The sequence below is a fragment of the Pinus tabuliformis genome, chromosome 4_2 (assembly GCF_031772625.1).
Source record: "Pinus tabuliformis cultivar Carrire ecotype Pingquan chromosome 4_2, CPIR1, whole genome shotgun sequence".
Classification (NCBI taxonomy): Eukaryota; Viridiplantae; Streptophyta; class Pinopsida; order Pinales; family Pinaceae; genus Pinus; species Pinus tabuliformis.
Genome location: NC_142304.1, coordinates 1,011,097,307 through 1,011,118,230, shown reverse-complemented (window position 1 = coordinate 1,011,118,230; position 20,924 = coordinate 1,011,097,307).

Here is a 20,924-nt window from a genome sequence, read left to right as displayed (position 1 = left end):
ACCTGTAATAAAATACAATACAATACATTATTTTTCATTCTGCTTTCATGATCTAGCTGAGGTGGGCATTCCCATGCTCAGCTTTATAAATTCATTTTGGTACATAGAACAGACGATCGTCTGATGATAGACTGATAATTCTCTACTGAAATTATCATCCTTTGTGTAGGATGATCATCTGCTGCAATGATGTACATGTCAAATGTCTTTATATTTCCTGAATATATATCACAGCACGGATGGATGAAACTAGATCCGGGGTCTTCAAACTCGTTCGATCTTCACTCTAAGTACAAGTCGATCCATGTGAGAACTGCGTTGAAGTCGAACATGGAAAGACATCGCTTGATTACCGGTCAATGATGTAAACCGTTAACAAGCACGAGAGGAATCACCGATAATGATAATGACCCTCAAGGTACTGCAGTACAATTCACATGGTGTGAATATGGGACTTGGCGTCGAACACCACGCAAAATCTTCTGGTCGAAGGTCATTGATGTATACCTATCGCCGGAAGTGAGAAACTTGCCATTGAGGCATGCAAGCTTCAAAGTACTGAGGGGGGTGTTCCTAGATCAACTTCTTAGATAATGAGCTGAAGTCGAAAATAAGCGATCCGTCAAAGGAGGGCCTTAATGAATCCCACATCAGTGACACAGAACGGAGCTAATGATTTTAGTGGAGGTGGAAACAATCTGTGAAATATGATTCAGGGTGGCGATCATGGATGGATGAAGGATAATGTATGGCAGTGGATGGGACACAGTTGACTCTTTCTGAACAACATCTCTTGAACATATAACGACACTGATGCGATGGATCGGTAGCATTACCCCAAATGTGGATGGTTTGGCGAGACCATAGTGATGAGGCCGGTGAATGAAACAACCCAACCCGATGTGATACGAAGGAAAAGTGTCATGTTCAAGAGCGACTTGCTACCATTAAAGCTTTGAGGTTCTCCCAATTTTTCCCCAGTCATTTCTAACCAGTACCTCTTTATTTTTGTCAATCTTGAGGAGGATTACATATGCTTGTTCTATAACCTGCCCTTCGGGCAAGCCCATCGCTATGTTTTAACGAGCCTAGCGATAGGGAAACTCGTTCTCCTCTAAAGACAAGTTTGTCGCTATTTAATCATTTTAACGAGTCTAACAACAAGGAAAACTCGGTCCTTTTCATTTTTAGAGAGTCTGAAAAGGTACATAAAGTTAACTCCAAAATTCCTTTTTCGTCATCTAATCCCTTAAGGCCGAAAAAGTATAAAACAATACAGAAGGGATGAGTTTTCGATAACTTTAACGAGCCGAATAAAACAAGTGCTAGAACTTTTTGTGCAATAATCCCTCAGGTCCAAAAAGATTAAAATCTAGAGGAGGGATAGCTCTTCCGGTCATTTTAATGAGCTGGAAGGCCAAAACTCGACAAACTTTTCATATTTTACGAGTCAATTGAAAAGAGCTCAAAGAAGACTCGTCTTTTGAGGAACGAGTGATAAACAGGGATAGCAGCAGATTCCAGGTATAGGTTGGAATTTTCCAATCACGGCAGTGTCACAAGGATGGCTAGGTGAAATCACTCTTCGCAACTGTTCCTCAAAATGGGTAAACAATCATATGGAGGTGAACGATCGGCCAAATGGAATGGAGGTGGCAGGTGCAAAACACGACCAAGGCTTTTTATGGCTAATAAATTTATGATCACAGTGGTTATTTACCGGGGTATGTTCATTTTTTAATGAGCTTGAATGCTCAATCTTATGTTTATTTTTTAACGAGCATGAACTATGTGCTAAAACTGCTCGGATCTCGCTTTTCTATTTTTTAACGAGCATAAATTCCGCAGTAAAACTACTCGATATACCAGTCATAAGATAAGAATGTCTCCTGAAAGATCCCATTTTTTATAGAGCTCGCGCCTTACCAAAGCTATGCTCCCTCTCATCCTTTCTTTATGCAAGTTTGGACACGGCTAATCCCAAAAACAGATAAATAACCGCTCTTAGCTTGCACTCCAAAAGGTTTGCATGCCCCCGGGTATAAAGTACAATTTCAAGGCTGCCCCTACTTATCCATCAAAACATTTGTTTTAAAGGGTGAGGCTTGCCTCTTTCTGGTTACCCAAAGATTGTTTTGTTAACTTCTTCAAACAAAAACATTTCCTCGGCACTGTCTACCGAAGTAGACAATGGTGAATGACCTTTGTCAAACACGTGACCTTAACAAAAGAATCCTATTCTAGAACAACCCCTCTTCCATCCACGGATGGGGTATGGACTAGTCATATTCTCTCGTGGAAATTCTACCTTATACCCAAGGTTTCCTCTGCCCCAAGCAGACCAGGATGCATGCCCCCTGGGTTCCAGTCCCATCTTTCCGAATCACTCACATTCATCAGGAAGGAGGACTGGGGGTGGAGACATTTCTTGATTGAATAGACCATTCAGGGTTGGTATGTGACTATTTGCGATGCATGATCCCAGAAATGAAAGTTGGTCTACGAGCTTGACCATCCTTCCTTCGTGCGGAAAACAAATTAATCTAAAGAGTGAGGAGACTATTGCTCCCATGCAATATATGTAGTCTCCTCCAAGGAGTAGGTTATAATCAAAGGGTCCTTGAACGACCATCACGTTCATTTGAAAGGTCTTCCCTTTCAATGTAACAGGCACATTAGGGAGGATCCCTAATGTTCGACTGGTTCCTTTATCAAAACCCGAGAGATTTCTTATCTCAGGCAAAAGCGCTGGGGAACCCAGTGCTTTCCAAGCAATAGAGGAAAGGATACTCACAGACGCCCCTTCATCAATGATAGTGCCAGCCATTACCATTCTGTAAATTTGGACTATGATTCTGAATGGTATACTGGCTGGCAACCGGGGTCTGCCTAGTTGGTTCCAATCAAAGGACACAACCAGGTTGCTTGGTGGTGGGACCGAATACACGGCCGGATATGACCCTGACGATGTTCCTTCCTGCGATAAAGGAATGGGCGCATTGCCCTGACGCTCATCAGAGTCTGTGTTGATGAAAAGAATCTGGATGGTGTCATCCTTATTCTCTTCAGTGAGGGTGTCATTTGAAGATGAATCTTCATTGACGGTGTCATTTGAAGATGAAACCTCCGAAGGCAGAACCGGGTCAACTGTCGTTTCGACCTTTGGACTTTCGTCCGGTCTGGATTCAGTAGGTTCATTTTCAATGACTGACGCTTCAGCTGACCACTTGAGTGGGCCAGCTGTATTTTCAACCAACGAAGGACTTGGCACGAGTTTTTTGTATCTAGGAGGAAGTCTCAGCGGTGAAACCGGGCGATCTTCCAAAACTCTCTTCGCTTCGTCTAAGAAGGGACAATGGTGGATGGCGTGATCGCCTTCACACAGTCTGCAGGGGAATATTGGTCCCCCTCTTTGTCTTGAACCTTCACTTTCGCTGGTTGACGGTAAGCATTCAACATGGCTATCAGAGGTTGATGCTCCCGAATTGTGCAAACGAGGGGACCAGTCCCTTAGTATCCGGGGAATACAGGGACAATCTCTATGAAAGTGGTCTCCTCTACATATGACACCTGGCGATTTAGGCCTGGTCTGTGCTGTGTGTGGATTTTTTTCAGATGTCTTTTGCTTGCCCCCAGTCGCCTTAGGCTCCTTTTTCTTCTTCTCTCTCTTCTTCTTCTCCTTCTTCTCCATGGGAGCTTGGCTTTTGCCGGCTCTACCTTGCGAAGACGAAGGATTGGAGGAAGAGTTATAGGAAGTAGAAGGCTGGTGGGCAGCTCTAGACTGATCTAACTGTTGACTCGACTGTTCAGGAACCATGGTGTTCTGAACTACATTGGTTGAGAATAGCCAAATTGGCAGGCCAATTGTCAGTCCTGGAAGCGACAATGTGGCCATGTGCGGCGCACCAACTTCTCGCCAAGAGGAGAAAGGACTAGGATTTCCATCATGTGGAATTCCTTGGTTGGGGCGTTCCATGTTCTCAACCTACAGATCAACGCAGGAATAGAAGGTGATTATGTTCCGTTTAAAATAAATTTTATAACGACGCTTTAGACACAACTTGCTTTTTCACTTTTTAAGAGTCGAGAAAAAGCTAAAGATGACTCTAGTCTCCTTCGATGTTTTAACGAGCCCGAAGTGACAAATGCTCGAATGGACTTTTTCAGTTATAGAGTTTGAAAAAGGCCAAAAGAATCTGCTCTGGAGATCTAGGCAGAGGGTGTGCCAAACCTTTCGCAAAACCACAGAATACGTTTTACGGTACGAGTGGTCGATCTTCGTGAATGCTGTGTTCACTGCATTGCGATCAGTAGGGCAGCCGACACGGCTTCCTATGGATAAAGGCTTTGTTCCTATAGGGGTATCCCAATATATACGCGACGGTACGTGGGAGCACAAGTCCGTATTGATACTTATCGCTTCACCGTGGAGGAATTACCCAACCACTCAACGCTAAGATATCACGTTTAACGACGCCGGAACACGTCTCTAGCTTAGACCTCTATGTGTTTGCGTTATGTTTCAATGCGTTGTTATGTAAATTCAATTTATTTTAAGGTTGATCTTGTTTAGCAGTTTGCCTTTATGGATCACCACGAGATGTATAGTAACACTCCTAAATGCAGTCTAAGATGATAAGCAAGCTTTTCAATCTTTCAACTTTGAAAATCTTAACTACTGAGGGAAAAGAAAGACATCATCTTTTCACACAGATCATAGAGCACACACTAATGCACTTTTCCTAAATCAACATGCAAACTGTCAAAATGCACATGCACAATGCAGGTATTTCTTTTCTCTTTCTTAATGTTGATGTAATACAAAAAGAAAGTTGTTGTATAACTTTGAATTCAATTTCAAGTGAAAGCAAACAAGCTTGTCCAAAATCAAAAGACACCTTAAGATTTACTTGTTTCGACACTAGAAATATATAATTTCAAACCATATGACGAAAGTAAAAGCTCAATCAGCTATGAACAGCAAACAAACTAACTCTTAAGATCAAAACGACACTTATCACAGGTCTAGATCTAAGAGGCCACAACAAGACTAGTTCACTTTTCATTATGGGAAACTGCAAATGATATAAGAAATACACAAAGAAAAAATACAGTTTCTTTATACAACCGAGGCGGAATAGTGGCAAGGAAAGTTGGTCTCAGATAGGTAAATTGACTGATAACAGGCTGCAAAAACAAGGATGAAAACAGGGCAATGAACAGCAAGGAACCCCAGTAGCACAAGGCAAAACTAGTTCAGCACGGGTAGTACACTATCAGTTTGACATTCAGCGCAGGTAGCCCCTTCGGGATCTGCGCTGAAATGTAGGTTGCCTTCACAGTGCCTGCCATGAAGAGATAAACTTTCGTTTTTCTCAGTTTCCGGGTCACAGATTGCTCAAAAATTCACAGTTTTTGGCCAAATCAGAAGCTATCAATCAAGTACAAACTAAGGGATGAAAAGGAGGATGAAAAGCTATAACTAAGAGCTATTCAGAGTCCTTGTGGATCAGCTCTTCAAATCATAAACATGCCTAGAAACTGAGCTAGAGTAGCTGCCCTCTACTTTGCATTTGAAAGATCCAAATGCAGTTCGATTCGGTACTCCTTGTGTTTATGAAATGAATAGCAAAAAACACAACAACCAACAAGATACGATCCCCAGCGGAGTCGCCAATTTGTTGTTTGGAAAAGTATCCAATACGGAATGACCCTATCCCACTCTAAGGGTGATAGTACCTCAGCAACAATCAAAGCAAAGCTATTCGAGATTACTTCATTACGAGATGTAAGAGAGGGGAGAAAGAGATCCACTAACCGATGTCTTCCGCTAATGATTGATCCAATCTTCTCTCTTTGCTGCTTGCTCCCAGTTCCTTGCTCTTTCACTAGCCCAGCTACACCAAGATCCTGCAAAATGGCAAGAGAAGGAAACTACAAGAAGCATACATTCATAATTGATTCAAGGATTAGAATAAATCAAATACACAAGTATAACAATACACCATTGAAACACATGCATATAGAAGAACCTCAAATGCTTTATTAATGGAAGAAGTAAAGTTCATGAAGTGATACAACCAGAAGAGGCCCAATCCAGCATCACCTCCCAGCAGAAAGAAATCTCCTCTTCACCTCCTTCAAACCAAATCACCCAATAGTTCTATACTCAAACCAACAGCACTTCCTTACATTCACAAGATTCCAGCCTCCTTAGACCTCATGAGAGAGCTCTATATATAGGAGTTTTCGAGAAAGGATGAGTCAGCTTGTAGCTGGCATGAAGCTGACTACTGTCCTCTCCCACTTCAGTTATTCTTCAGTTCTTGAGTCCACATGGAGGTTCTTGCTTCCACTTGGAGATCTAGACCCTCTTACTCATCACCAGTCGAATTCCCTGATCCAAGTGTCATTTTGGAAGCTTCCTGGGCATTGACACCTTGAAGAATGACTGTGCCACTTGTCCCAACTTGCCCAGCGCAGGTAGCCTTCTTTGCAGTTGACATTCAGCGTAGGTAGACAATGGAGCAGTTGACATTCAGCGCAGATGCTCAGTGGAGCAGTTGACATGATCCAGAATTAGCTTGTTTTTTAGTGTTTTCAGGTGGAGAACTGATATTTAGTGCTGTGGTTTGCTGACCTTGTTCCTCTAGGGGCAGGAACAACATGTTTAGGGACTTAGGATCCCTCAGATTATGGACATTTCATGCTTCATGCTGTAAGGCACAAAAATGTCTATAACACTTGGGCCTTTTTCGGAAAAGCTTGCCTTTATCTGATGATTTTCCTCATAAAAACTTATCTTTATCTCCCGAAAAGCTTTTATGTTTTTTCCTTGATGGGTATTTATCTCCAATCCATCGAATGGATAGTTATCTCCAATCCATTGAAGCTTATCAAGAATTGTATCTAGAAGCTTTATCATGAAAGATTTATCCTATCCCATTCCTCAATGGGATTTGGCAAGAATCTCATCTCTTGGTGTCTCGCTTTTCCAAGTGATTTATTTATTAATTAATTTAATAATATATTTATTTTCCATATTACATATCATACCTAGCTTTTCTCAGCTTAGGTTACAATAGTCTAACACACAAGGGAGGGGTGTTACATACTTCCCCCCTTAAATTTTACACCATCCTCGGTGTATTACTGCATCCTCGTTCACAGGTAGCTGTCTCTGAATCCATAGCTTCTATGGCCTTGCCATTTGATGCAAATCTACCGATATATATATATATATATATATATATATATATATATCGGTTACAAGGAGTGCTCCCAACACATCTCCTTCCATTGCTACCTGTAACATTGGTTTCAAACAATTTTGTAAGAAATTTTAGATGCAGAAATGCAACAAAATTTTCCACAATTAACATCATAATTTAATACACAATACTACTAAAGTAGCTACGACTTATATTGCTCGTCATTTATTGTGTTTGAAGGAATGCATGTCTCTCCCTTGCATTCTTCCAAGCCTTTGTGTTCTTGCCGAACACTTGCTTCCTACAGTTTCTCTGCATACAATAAGTCAATTTGCATATTTTCCACATCAATATGCATATAACATCATAACCATATATACTCATCATAATCATATGTATGCCAATCTGCAATTAAATTGTGGTTACTTATCCTTGAACCACTTCTTAGTTTCCTTCTTCTGTGCAACCTCCAGGTTGGTTTCCCTGCCAGACACCCACCCAATGTCTTCATGCATACCTGCACACAAGGTGTATTACACACATAGCTATACATATCATGTTTTAATCATGCCATACATATATCCATACTAGTACCATATGTACTGCTTGTACATAGTACAATCTGTACCACTGCATATCATACCATGCCCATAGCATCACCTGCATGACATACACTTATCCACATGTTTTCAATCATGTTAGCATTATGCCAAACATTCCTTTATCTATTTCTGGTAAGTAGAACAAATTGTGTTCAGTTTCTTGCTAAGCACTTTCATGGACCTGTTCCATTTCTATAACAATCATCATGCACAATCATCATGCATACTATAACTCAATCATACCCCTAACTTTTAGTTTTGGGGATTTAATCTGTCACCTGTACCAGGTTTTAACAATAATGAAATACATCATAAAGAAGACTATGATACTCAGTCTATCATAGATACTTGAAGTCTCATGCCCCTCAGAATATCTTTGATTAGTTCTTAATAATCATTCCATACTTAAATAATTAGTTCATAGGATTTCCTTCTTCCAACGAATGTTGGTAAGTTTCATGTAGGTCTAACATTATGGTTAAACAATATGCACCTGCATACAACTCCCATGTAGGAGTTATAAGTGAAAACTTATACTATTCACCACTTCACATCCTTAAGACCAAGAGATTGGTTATCCTCTCTTACCTTATTTGTTAATTTAATGCTAATATTAAATGTTTTAGATCATTATGAGTGGTAATTCTACAAAATATTTTTGCTTTACCCAATTTCTTCTTACTAACTCAGAGGCATTTTCCGAAGAAGAATCAAGACTTTCTTTTATATTTCCACTATGTATAGATAAAATAGGTTGTATCATTTTTTTCACACGCACCTGACAATATCATTTCTGATTTAAGTTATATTAACATGAACTTTTTGACTCTTCCTTTACTCAACCAGAATCCCATAGATTCCAACCTATGCATGTTAAATAAATTATGCATAATTTTCTAATACGGTTTTGTTTCCTTCATTAAGGTGTATTCAGATCATTTTCCTGGGACTATCTCTTCCCCATACTATATTATCCAATGTGTATGTTTATTATTTGTGTCATGATTAGATTCCTTTAATGATTGTTAAGACATCATAGTTAAATCTTCGATTTCTTATCCAAAATCAGTTACATCCCAAGTTATCCCACATACAGGGTAATTTCTTCTTTGATTTTATCATAGTTTAATTGGAAGAACTTGGAATTCTTGCACCTATTAAAGCACATCCATGCAATTCATTGTATTTCCCAATGAGTCCTACCTTCAAGTCACACAGGAAATGTACTCTTAAGTAATCATATTCTTCTCCTATATGAATTACTTGCTTAAGAGGATTAATATTGTATTAATCTGATGACCATGTTTTTTCATGACTATCAATTAATTATCCCACTATTCATATTTGTAAGCATCATCTTTCAATCATGTCATGGTGTCCACATAAGAGTGTTTATCCATTATTTAAGTTTTGAACTTTCACAATATTTTAAACTCCTTACCTAGGAGGAGACTCGATAAAAGTAACTTTATATCATGTTACTTCTTCACTTTAGCATGTAATCATACCAAAGCAATTTCTTGATAACCATTTGAGCATCATCTCATCAATATTAAGGAAAAAAATTTATTCATCCAATCACGAACAAATTCTAATAGCCATATGCAACATAGCATATCACTAATTCTTCGTGCCATATTTGTATATCATGTCCATACTTATAAAATCTATCATCATCATTTTAAGCCCCTTGTTGATTATGGGATATAGTTAAAGCATGCAATAATAACTTAGTTGTAAGAATTTTTCATATAACTGTAGGAATTGATACCTACTCGGTTATTCATCAAATCTTACTATATTCTTTCCATGGTGTCTTAAATATATGGTTTTAAACATGCCCATAATTTGATCATGCACTCCCTTGCTTCTTATCATAAGCACATAATAAGTTATATATGTATATATATACAAAAGCTAGGAAAAACCTCTTAGGCAACTCACGAATGTTCATCACTTGTTGAAAATAATCAATAGGTTAATTGTTTCTATTATTCTTCACGTTCTACTGCCACCACATGGCAGTACATCACCCTCCTTATTAATTTTCATTAACATAGCGATTTGTGCAAGGAAGGAGTATTTGTGGGGAAATTTTCTACTTTTTATTTTGAGAGTTAACTTATCTGAATTCATCCCAATACAAGGTAAAGTTTACCATGGTTGCTGGGTGCTTAATTGCATCACCCAAAATAAAGGATACATCAAACACATGATTCACATGTATCAATGTACTGAAATGGGCAATCCGTCGAATTCATGGACTTGATTTAACCCGCCAAAATGCTTGGTTTAATCCTATTATGAGGAGTAATTTGGAGATTAGCAAGGCACACAAGCTCGTTTTGGTAATCTATTCATATGAGTAGCTTTTATTGCAATCAAATGCTTGCTTATTAGTCACAAAATTGGAAAAGCTACATAAACTCCAAATTCATCTCTATATTTTTTTTCCTATGTCGACTTTAATCAAGTAAAGCAAACTATTGGGTCTTGGAAACATATGGTCAACCCAGGAGAAAAAATAAATGCATGATGCGATATGTGCACGAGTTACATATTAACTTTGAGCTGTCTAGCGATGTTTACAAAAAATTGAAAGAATTGTTTTTTCTAAAGCTCTACAGACTTGATTAAAGAGAACATTATTTGTGCTCTTGCGAGGTTTCTGACATATTTTTCATGCGGTGGTGCTCGCATTCATTGAAGTTTAAAATCCAATGCCTAATGCTACAATTAGGTATTTGTCTCTTCTATAAATCATTTCATACAAAATTTTCGACACAGTTAAAAATTTTCTTCTCATTACTTGTTTTCTTCTGCCGAAAGCAATTACATTGAAATTTCTAGAACTATCATAGTGGCTAAAGAAATTGATCTGAATCATAGTAAACGAGGTACCACATTCACAACGACTCCTCATCGAATTCCAACCACCATTACATTTACAACCAAAACGGAAAAACGTAAGTTAACTTCCATGAATTAAATTCATTTCATTGTATGTGTCTCTTCGTTTCTATTTTCGGCCACCATCAAAGCCAAGTCATCGTTGCAGCAACGAATGATTGATCTGACCAAAAGTCCCACAATGAACTGATTTTTTATTTAGTTTGGCAATACCCTTCTCCTTGCGAAGATCATGGCATGTGTTGGGGTTGGTACCCATTACGGTTTAAACTGCCATGAGATGCATGTTTAATTCCAGAACCAAAATAAAAACAACATTTAGACTTCCCAAATCCATTCACAAGCCAACAAATCATTATATAAGGTAAGGAAAGAGTTCATGATGATCTCATGTTATTGGGTTTTATAACATAATTACATATATGTAAGTACAACAATTCAACAGTACTGCAGACGGTGATAAAACAATTACTCCTGTAAATCCTCCTTTCTCCTGCTCAGATTCCTCTTATCATGTCGAGACCCAAACCCCCATAGTAGAACAGAACCTATTATGCAACAAGTGGGGTAATATACATTTGAGGAATGTGAGTGCATGCAATGGAAACATGGTTTATTTATATGCCCGAACAACGATGAAATTATACAGAAAATACATATTTACTCCTACATAGAGAGTTTTGCGGGTATAATTCAATTTACCTTTTAATTTTTCCGTCAGGCGCAACCGAAGGTTTCCGTGGGCCTCGCCTACAGTTTCGTTTTATTCTGGAGCGGCGGGCCGCAATTGGGAGCATCTTCTCCACTGCTGCAAGGCTACGACAGAAGTGTCTAAACCTAGCCTTTAACACGGTTGCCCTCATTTTTTTTCTCTATAAGGCAACACCAAATCGTTTCAAGGGAACAAAGGCACTCACTACTATAGAGCTAGATAATTCATTCAAGGATTGAGCTAGTGTTTTTAATGATGTCTACCCTGTACACATTGGGGGATAAGGAGATGAGGATAAATGTTATCTGCAGTTCTAGATTTTATCTGATCATGAGGATGTTTTTACTTAATCCGAGTTAGGATAATCATTATTCCAACCTGGCACCTTCCATGTCAATGAATAGTTGACAAAGGAAACAACGAGCTATGACAGTTCAGTGACCCAATCAGCCTTTAAAAGGAAAGAGAACTAGTGACCGTGATTTTCTATATCCTTCGATTTGGAATGCATCATTGCTTTTATCCACAAATCATGGGTCTAGAACCATTCAACAAGGTGTGCATTCTATTTGAGAAACCTTTAAATCTCAATCAAAGGAGAAAATGCTTCATTCTCTAGCAGCGCAGGAGGAATAAAGTGGCATGATCAACACACCAAGTGCCCCAGCTTTTCCTCGATCCCTCCAAACTTGTGACAATCATCCGAAGGGAATGTTTCAAAAACAAGAAACAACAGTCCAGAGTTTTTCTGGTGTGGTGATGTGTTTAAAACCATCCGTAGTAGCAAGCACTTTGGCGAGCTTTTGGGGGTGACAATTTTTTTATAATAACTATGTTTCTTTTACCGCCTACTTCCTTAACTCAATTATCGACGGCATAACTATAAATCTTGCGACAAGGCTTATACATTATCGATAAGTCTTATCTTAATCATTTAATCCTTAAGATCACTCATATATTTTTTATTTTAGAAACAACATAATGTTACATGATTGCTTTTACCAACACGTCACGCATAACCCTCTGCATATTTTCTATCTGCACGCAACTGTCTACAGTGCAGTCACGTTGATGATTTCTTTTAATTACATACTTTTGTGCTTTTAAGGGTGTTGTTGTTCTGAGAACAACCATTATCCATTCATTTCGTTTTGACGCTTTTGATCAATGATCGACAGCCCGAAACGCAACAGACAATAGAACAATAGTCACCCACATGACTTTCTCCATCCTTCTTGCCCTTTTCTCTTGTCATACCCTCCATCCCATTGATTAAAGAAAAAGAATATAACTTAATTCGAAAATGAATGCCACACAAGGGAAATAAGCACAACACCCCTGGATACAACCAACACCTTCAACACCATGTCTCATGGGAGGAAACAATAACATGACCAACCTCTCATCTTTCTGCAACCATTCACCCTGCAAAGGTATATATATTGTTTACTTTAGTTACCCAAGTTTTTCTCCAGCACAAGGTAACGACTAACATATGGAAGTCTTCATATCATGCACAGAAGCCTCTGACTTCCTTGGCATTACTCTTTCCCTACTCTTTCCCTAGACAAATTTTATCTCAACAAAACCTAAACAACTGGGCTTGGAATCGAGGTTCCTTCATAGGTAACAAATTCTCCGCAGCCTTCACTGTCTTCATGAGGGCAGAGACTTCTCGACTCATTTCCCAATTTAAACCATATACACAGCGTAGGGTAATATTGAGTCAAGGATGACATATGTTCAAGGAATGTTTCCAGTAACAATTAGGCAAAGTATCCAATTGGTTCGTTGTCATTGCATTTTACAGTTTGCACATCTAGCTTTGGAAACAGAGAAGAACCTTAATTCAAGGTCATGAACTGCCCTCTGATATTAAGAAACCCGTGTATATTGGTTAATTTGACCGAATAATCAATTTTTGACCCATAAGGTCTTCTGGGAAGTCATGTCATCTTATGGATTTTCCATTTTTAATAAATGGATACTTTCTATGATATTTATTATATATCCCTATAGTTTCGCATGTAAATAATTAAAACTGCTTTTCATATTAACATTGCAGGAACATAAGACATGTATTACAACAACCCGACTTGACTCGTGACATTGTATCACTTAATTATAATGAAGGTTGGGTCAAAAGAGAAAACTTCTTTATCCCTCAATTTAATCAATTTAAACCTTTATTTAATAAGGACCATATTCATAAAAACCCTCTTTGGTTTAAATATTTTGAAATATAACATGTTATATATGTGTATGTGTGTGTTATATTGAACCTTCAATAACCATGGATATGCTTGGATTCTCCTTCAAAGAAATCCTAATTTCCCTTGGTTGGGAGAAATCATTATGAATTTCATGTGCTTAGATTTCTAGATAAATTTTGGGGCTAATTTTCTTATTTAATTCGCATACTTTGTCCTATTCTGTAGAGGCAGATTGGCCCATAGGACGAAAGGTTTGATCTTGAAGCTCCGATACCATTTGTAATGTACCCTCTAAGCCTACCCGAGAATTTAGCTACTAGTCTCCCTTAAAACATTATATTTGGCCTCGATTACAGTTAAAATTTAACTGCAATCACCAACACATTAATTATATGAACACTATTATGCAGAAAACCACACTTATAAAAATTTAGCAATACCAATGAAGGAATCTATAGGACCACATACTCTTTGAACACTTTACTAGAACCACGATGGAACCTTTAATTTCCTTATAAAGCATATACATCAGATCCATCATTAAGAACCATTTATAAATTATGGAAGAAACTAGTCATGACATGCAACCCATAACATTCATTGATTAATCACCACCAACATTAATTATCTTAATTCTAATGTAGTTAGCCCAACCATGCATTGGGTTCACAGTTCTAAAAAAACTGTCAACTTTTATACATAAAGTAGAATGGCTAAGCAGCCTCTTTGAGTACACATGCAATAGATAATCAGACCATCATATACTATATAGTTACATGCACACATCTATATCTCGTGCCCATTATCTGCGATGTTAAACCGGAGACATTATATAACGTTAAATACATAGTTTGTTCCTTCTCTAACATAATGATGATCAGATTTAGATTCACTGGATATTTCACTCCTCCATACATGTCTATCTCATTAACAAAGTTAGTGTAGTAATCCTACCTATGCATAAGGGTCCCATGCAAAATTTATCATGAGTAAGCAATAAAAATCCCATACCATGCTCCTACCACTACCTCTACTTTTGGCGGAAATAAAATTTACATGGAAACAAATGAAATCAATTACATGCATCACCAACAAATATCTAACAAAATCCGAGTAAAGAACTGGAACGCCTCAGTGGATGAAATCATCATAATGCATAGATTAGATAACAGGTACCTCATGCTCTACAGTTTCAGACTTAGAACCAAAAATCATTTATGATGTATAGATATCATTCTCCTATACAAATATCACTCGTATAGCTAAAACTATATGTTGAAAGAAGTGCAGTAATTTACAAGGTAAGGAACAACATACAATACATTTCACGCATATGAAACCAACTAAAACATCACTTGGAGAGCAGAGCACCACCACCCAACCATGATGACCTTTGATTCCCCCTGAGACGAGGTTCTTTCCATGGATCAACTACCTCTAATTGATCTATGCAATGTGTATTTAATACCCTCTTTCATGATATAGTTTCCTTAAGTGGCATCTCGCCTTTTAGGTGGATTTTTCATCCAATTGCCTAGGCCTTTTTCAGAAAAGCTCGCCTTTATCTCCCACGAGGATTTTCCTCATAAAAGATTGCCTTTATCTCCCACAAAGCTTTTATGTTTTTTCCTTGATGGATATTTATCTCCAATCCATCAGATGGATATTTATCTCCAATCCATCCATGTTTATTTAGAATCACATCTATAAGTTTTATCATCAAAGAATTATCCTATCCCATTCGACAATGGGATATTGGAAGAATATCATCTCTTGGTGTCTCACTTTTCCAAGTGATTTATTTATTAATTTATTTAATAATATATTTGTTTTCCATATTACATATCACACCTAGCTTTTCTAAGCTTAGGTTACAATAGTCTAACACACAATGGAGGGGTGTTACATACTCCCCCCCTTAAATTTTACATCGTCCTCAATGTATTACTGCATCCTCGTTCATAAGTAGTTGTCTTTGAATCCACAGCTTCTATGGCCTTTCCATTGATATCTATATCTATATCTATATATATATATATATATATATATATATATATATATATCGGTTACAAGGAGTGCTCCTAGAACATCTTCTACTTCCATTGCTAACTGTAATATTGGTTTCAAACAATTTTGTAAGAAATTTTAGATGCAGAAATGCAACAAAATTTTCCACAATTAACATCATAATTTAATACACAATACTACTAAAGTAGCTATGACTTATATTGCTCTTCATTTATTGTGTTTGAAGGAATGCATGTCTCTCCCCTGCATTCTTCCAAGCCTTTGTGTTCTTGCCAAACACTTGCTTCCTACAGTTTCTCTACATACAACAAGTCAATTTGCATATTTTCCACATCAATATGCATATAACATCATAACCATATATACTCATCATAATCATATGTATGCCAAACTACAATTAAACTGTGGTTACTTATCCTTGAACCACTTCTTAGTTTCCTTCTTCTATGCAACCTCCAGGTCGGTTGCCCTGCCAGACACCCACCCAGTGTCTTCATGCATACCTTCACACAAGGTGTATTACACACATAGCTATACATATCATGTTTTAATCATGCCATACATATATCCATACTAGTACCATATGTACTTCTTGTACATAGTACAATCTATACCACTGCATATCATACCATGCCCATAGCATCACCTGCATGAAATAGATTTATGCATATGTTTTCAATCATGTTAGCATTATGCCAAACATTCCTTTATCTATTTATGGCAAGTAGAAAAAACTATGTTGAATTTCTTGCTAATAACTTTCATGGACCTGTTGCATTTTTATAACAATCATCATACACAGTCATCATGCATACTATAACTCGATCATATCCCTAACTTTTAGTTTTGGGGATTTAATCTGTCACCTATACTAGGTTTTAACAATAATGAAATACATCATAAAGCACTCTATGATACTCAGTATATCATAGATACTTGAAGTCTCATGCCCCTCAGAATATCTTTGGTTAGTTCTTAATAATCATTCCATACTTAAATAATGAGGTCATAGGATTTCCTTCTTTCAACGCCTTATTGGTAAGTTTGATGTAGGTCTAACATTATGGTGAAATAGTATGCCCCTGCATACAAACTCCCATGTAGGAGTTATAAGTGAAAACTTATACTATTCTCCACTTCATATCCTTAAGACCAAGAGATTGGTTACCCTCTCTTATCTTATTTGATGCATGTGTTATTTTAATGCTAACATTAGATTTTTTCGATCGTTATGAGTGGTAATTATGCAAAATATTTTTTCTTTTGCCATTTTCTGCTTACTAACTCAGAGGCATTTTCCGAAGAACCATCAAGACATGCTTCTAGATTTCCATTATGTATGAATACAATAGGTTGTATCATTTTTTCCACACCCACCTGACAATCTCATTTCTGATTTAGGTTAGATTAACATGTACTTTATGACTCTTGCTTTACTCAACCAGAATCCCATAGATTCCAACCTATGCATGTTAAATTAACTATGCATAATTTTCTAATAAGGTTTTGTTTCCTTCATTAAGGTGTATTCAGATCATTTTCCAGGGAGTCTCTCTTCCCCATACTATACTATCCAACTTGTATGTTTATTATTTGTGTCATGATTAGATTCCTTTAATGATTGTTAAGACATCATAGTTTAATCTTGGATTTCTTATCCAAAATCAATTACACCCCAGGTTCTCCCACATACAGGGTAATTTCTTCTTTGATTTTATCATAGTTTAATTGTAAGAATTTGTAATTCTTTCACATATTAAGGCACATCCATGCAACTCATTGTATTTCCCAATGAGTCCTACCTGCCAGTCACACAGGCAATGTACTCTTAAGTAATCATATTCTGCTCCTATATGCATTACTTGTTTAACAAGATTAATATTGTATTAATCTGAGGACCATGTTTTTTCATTACTATCAATTAATTATCCCACTATTCATATTTGTAAGCATCATCTTTCAATCATGTCATGGTGTCCACGTAAGAGTGTTTATCCATTGTTTAAGTTTTGAACTTTCACAATATTTTAAACTCTTTACCTAGAAGGAAACTTGATAAAAGTAACTTTATATCATGTTCCTCACTTTAGCATGGAATCATACCAAAGGAATTTCATCATAACCATTTGAGCATCACCTCATCAATATTAAGGAAAAAATTGTATGCATCCAATCACAAAAAAATTCTAATAGCCATATGTAACATAGCATATCATTAATTCTTTATGCCATATTTATATATCATATCCATACTTATAAAATATATCATCATCATTTTAATCCCCTTTGTTGATTATGGCATATATTTTAAGCGTGTCATAATAACTTAGTTATAAGATTTTTTCATATAACTATAGGAATTCATACTACTCGGTTATTCATCAAATCTTACTATATTCTTTCCATGGTGTCTTAAATATATGGTTTTAGACATGCTCATAATTTGATCATGCACTCCCTTGCTTTTTATCATAAGCACATAATAAGTTATATATGTATATATACACACAAAGTCTAGGATACAAACCTCAAGCAACTCGAGAATGTTCATAACTTGTTGAAAATAATAAATAGGTTAATTGTTTCTATTATTCTTCACGTTCTGCTGCCACGACATGGCAGTACAACACCCTCCTTATTAATTTTCATTAGCATAATGATTTGTGCAAGGAAGGAGTATTTGTGGGGAAATGTTTTACTTTTTATTTTGAGAGTTGACTTATCTGAATTCATCCCAATACAAGGTGAAGTTTACCATGGCTTTTCAGTACATAATTGCATCACCCAAAAGAAAGGATACATAAAACACATTATTCGGATGTATCAATGTACTGAAATGGGCACTCTGTCAAATTCATGGACTTGATTTAACCCGCCAAAATTCTTGGTTTAATCCTATTATGAGAAGTAATTTGAAGATTAGCAAGGCACACAAGCTCGCTGTGGTAAAAAATTCATATGAGAAGATTTTATTGCAATCAAATGCTTGCTTATTAGTTACGAAATTGGAAAAGCTACATAAACTGCAAAGTCATCTCTATATTTTTTTTCTATATTGACTTTAATCAAGTAAAGTAGACTATTGAGTCTTGGCAACATCTGGTCAACCCAGGAGAAAAAATCAATGCATGATGCGATCAGTGATCAAATTTGAAGGGCAGGTCTTAATTTCATTTAGAAGGGCACATATTCAGGTCGCACTTCTATAATGAAAAGCATAAAAAAATAGCAATTCAATTGACAACAGTAAATTATTTTCAAATTTCTTTTTTATTTTTTCACAGGAAAATGGTGGAACAACAACCCCATGGATGTTGTATATAAGACAGGTCTGATATGAGCCACAGGAAAATGGTGGAACAACAACCCCATGGATGTTGTATATAAGGCAGGTCTGATATGAGCCACAACTAATATCTCGAATGCATTTACCATTAATGGATAAAAAGGAGACCTATATTCCTGCTCCAGTTTAGATAAGGATTAATTTTGTAGGAAATTTTTGTGACCAAAACGTTCAAGCCAATATACAAGTAGCTCAATCAAATTTAAGTTTATTGCATGAACGAAAAAATTTAGTAAAATTCTAAACAGGTTTAGGATTCAACAAACGAATGTACAAATGTGTATATGTTTTTGGTATCTCCTTTTTTAATATGAAAACATACCAGGAATTGGGAATCCGGAAACAAATCAAATCCAGTATGTTAGAAAGCTTGTTGAATGCGCTCCTCTCCAAGCATAAATCGTGCTTAAACCTTGCTTGAAAGTCGTTTGCAGAATGATGAATCTATGCTCCTCTCCAACTTAAATCGTCATCAAACCTTGCTTTAGGCAACCTTCAAGCACAGCCCAGTGGAATTACAGACCTAATACATGGCCCATATTGACATCTAGTCGCTCTCAATTGAAACTACCAAATGTAATGGTATCAAGGGGTAGTTGTGACATAATAATTAATAAGAACTTCTATCATATGCACAATTAAAAAAAACAACTCGAAAAGAAACTGTTGTTTTTGAAATGGGAACAACTGCCAAATGTAATGGTATCAAAAGGTAATTGTGACATAATAATTAACTAGCATTTGCATCAGATGTTGCAAAGGAAACGCCGTAAGGCATAAATTGAAGAACACAAATACAACACAAGATTACTTTGATAAATAATAAAAATATATTGACCACTCAAATCAATGCCCCATTAACTGGAACCACTTAGTAGACATATCTATCAACATTAGGATTATACACAATGATCAAGAAATTTCCCATATACAAACAACACCTTCCACAACAACCTTTTGTCACGTCCACATTTTAAAAAATGCCTTGGAATATGATTGGAATCTCCCATATTGTCTTTTTCATTATGCAGATAAATCTTCCCTATTGCTATTTTCATCATGAATATTGTTAGTTCATTGTTGTAAAGTGTTAGTGTGTTAAAATATACAAACATCACGTTCCACAACAACCTTTTGTCACATCCACATTTTAAAAAATGCCTTGGAATGTGATTGGAATCTCCCATATTGCTTTTTTCATTACGCAGAAAATCCTTCGATCAAGTGTTGTGTAATGTGCAAGACTAATCTTTGTGGGGAAGTCACCGTTGTCCACTATGATCCTTTAGAGCCTTTCAGGATTTTAGACTCTCTTTCAAAATGTTGGTATTTATATCAGGGCCTACCTTCTAAAGAGTGGTTGTTACCGACGGAGTCACAGATGAGGCTTTATTTAATCAGCAAGGAATATTTTCCCTCGTACTCCAACTTTAGAGTACAACACACTAAAAAAATTATGCAGTTGAAAGTGATCCATCTTCAAGATATTTTTCCTGTCAGTTATGAACAAAATGTTTAAAACCTCAGTTCTGCGAAGAACTTTGTTAAGCTGGAATGTAAGAGTTTGCCTTGTATTTGACAAGAGCTTGAGAAAAACTTCGCAGAGGAAATCACTCAATAGGAGGGTTTCCTTTTCCCTTTTTCAGTTATATCTGTGATCATGAGTTTCCATTAACCCACAAGTTTCTTCGGATCAAGGTCTGATCCGTGAGTATTGAAAACTGTTTTCAGCACAAATTCACCTTAACATAAGCATGTTTCAGTCTTTTAACATACATCTCATAAGTCCTGACTAATGAGACAACCGACTAGGCTAAACTGCTGAAACCTATGTGATTCCATTCTAACTAACTTGAATGCATGCTGAGATGAATTGATTCAAGGTAAAATATTTGCAAAAAC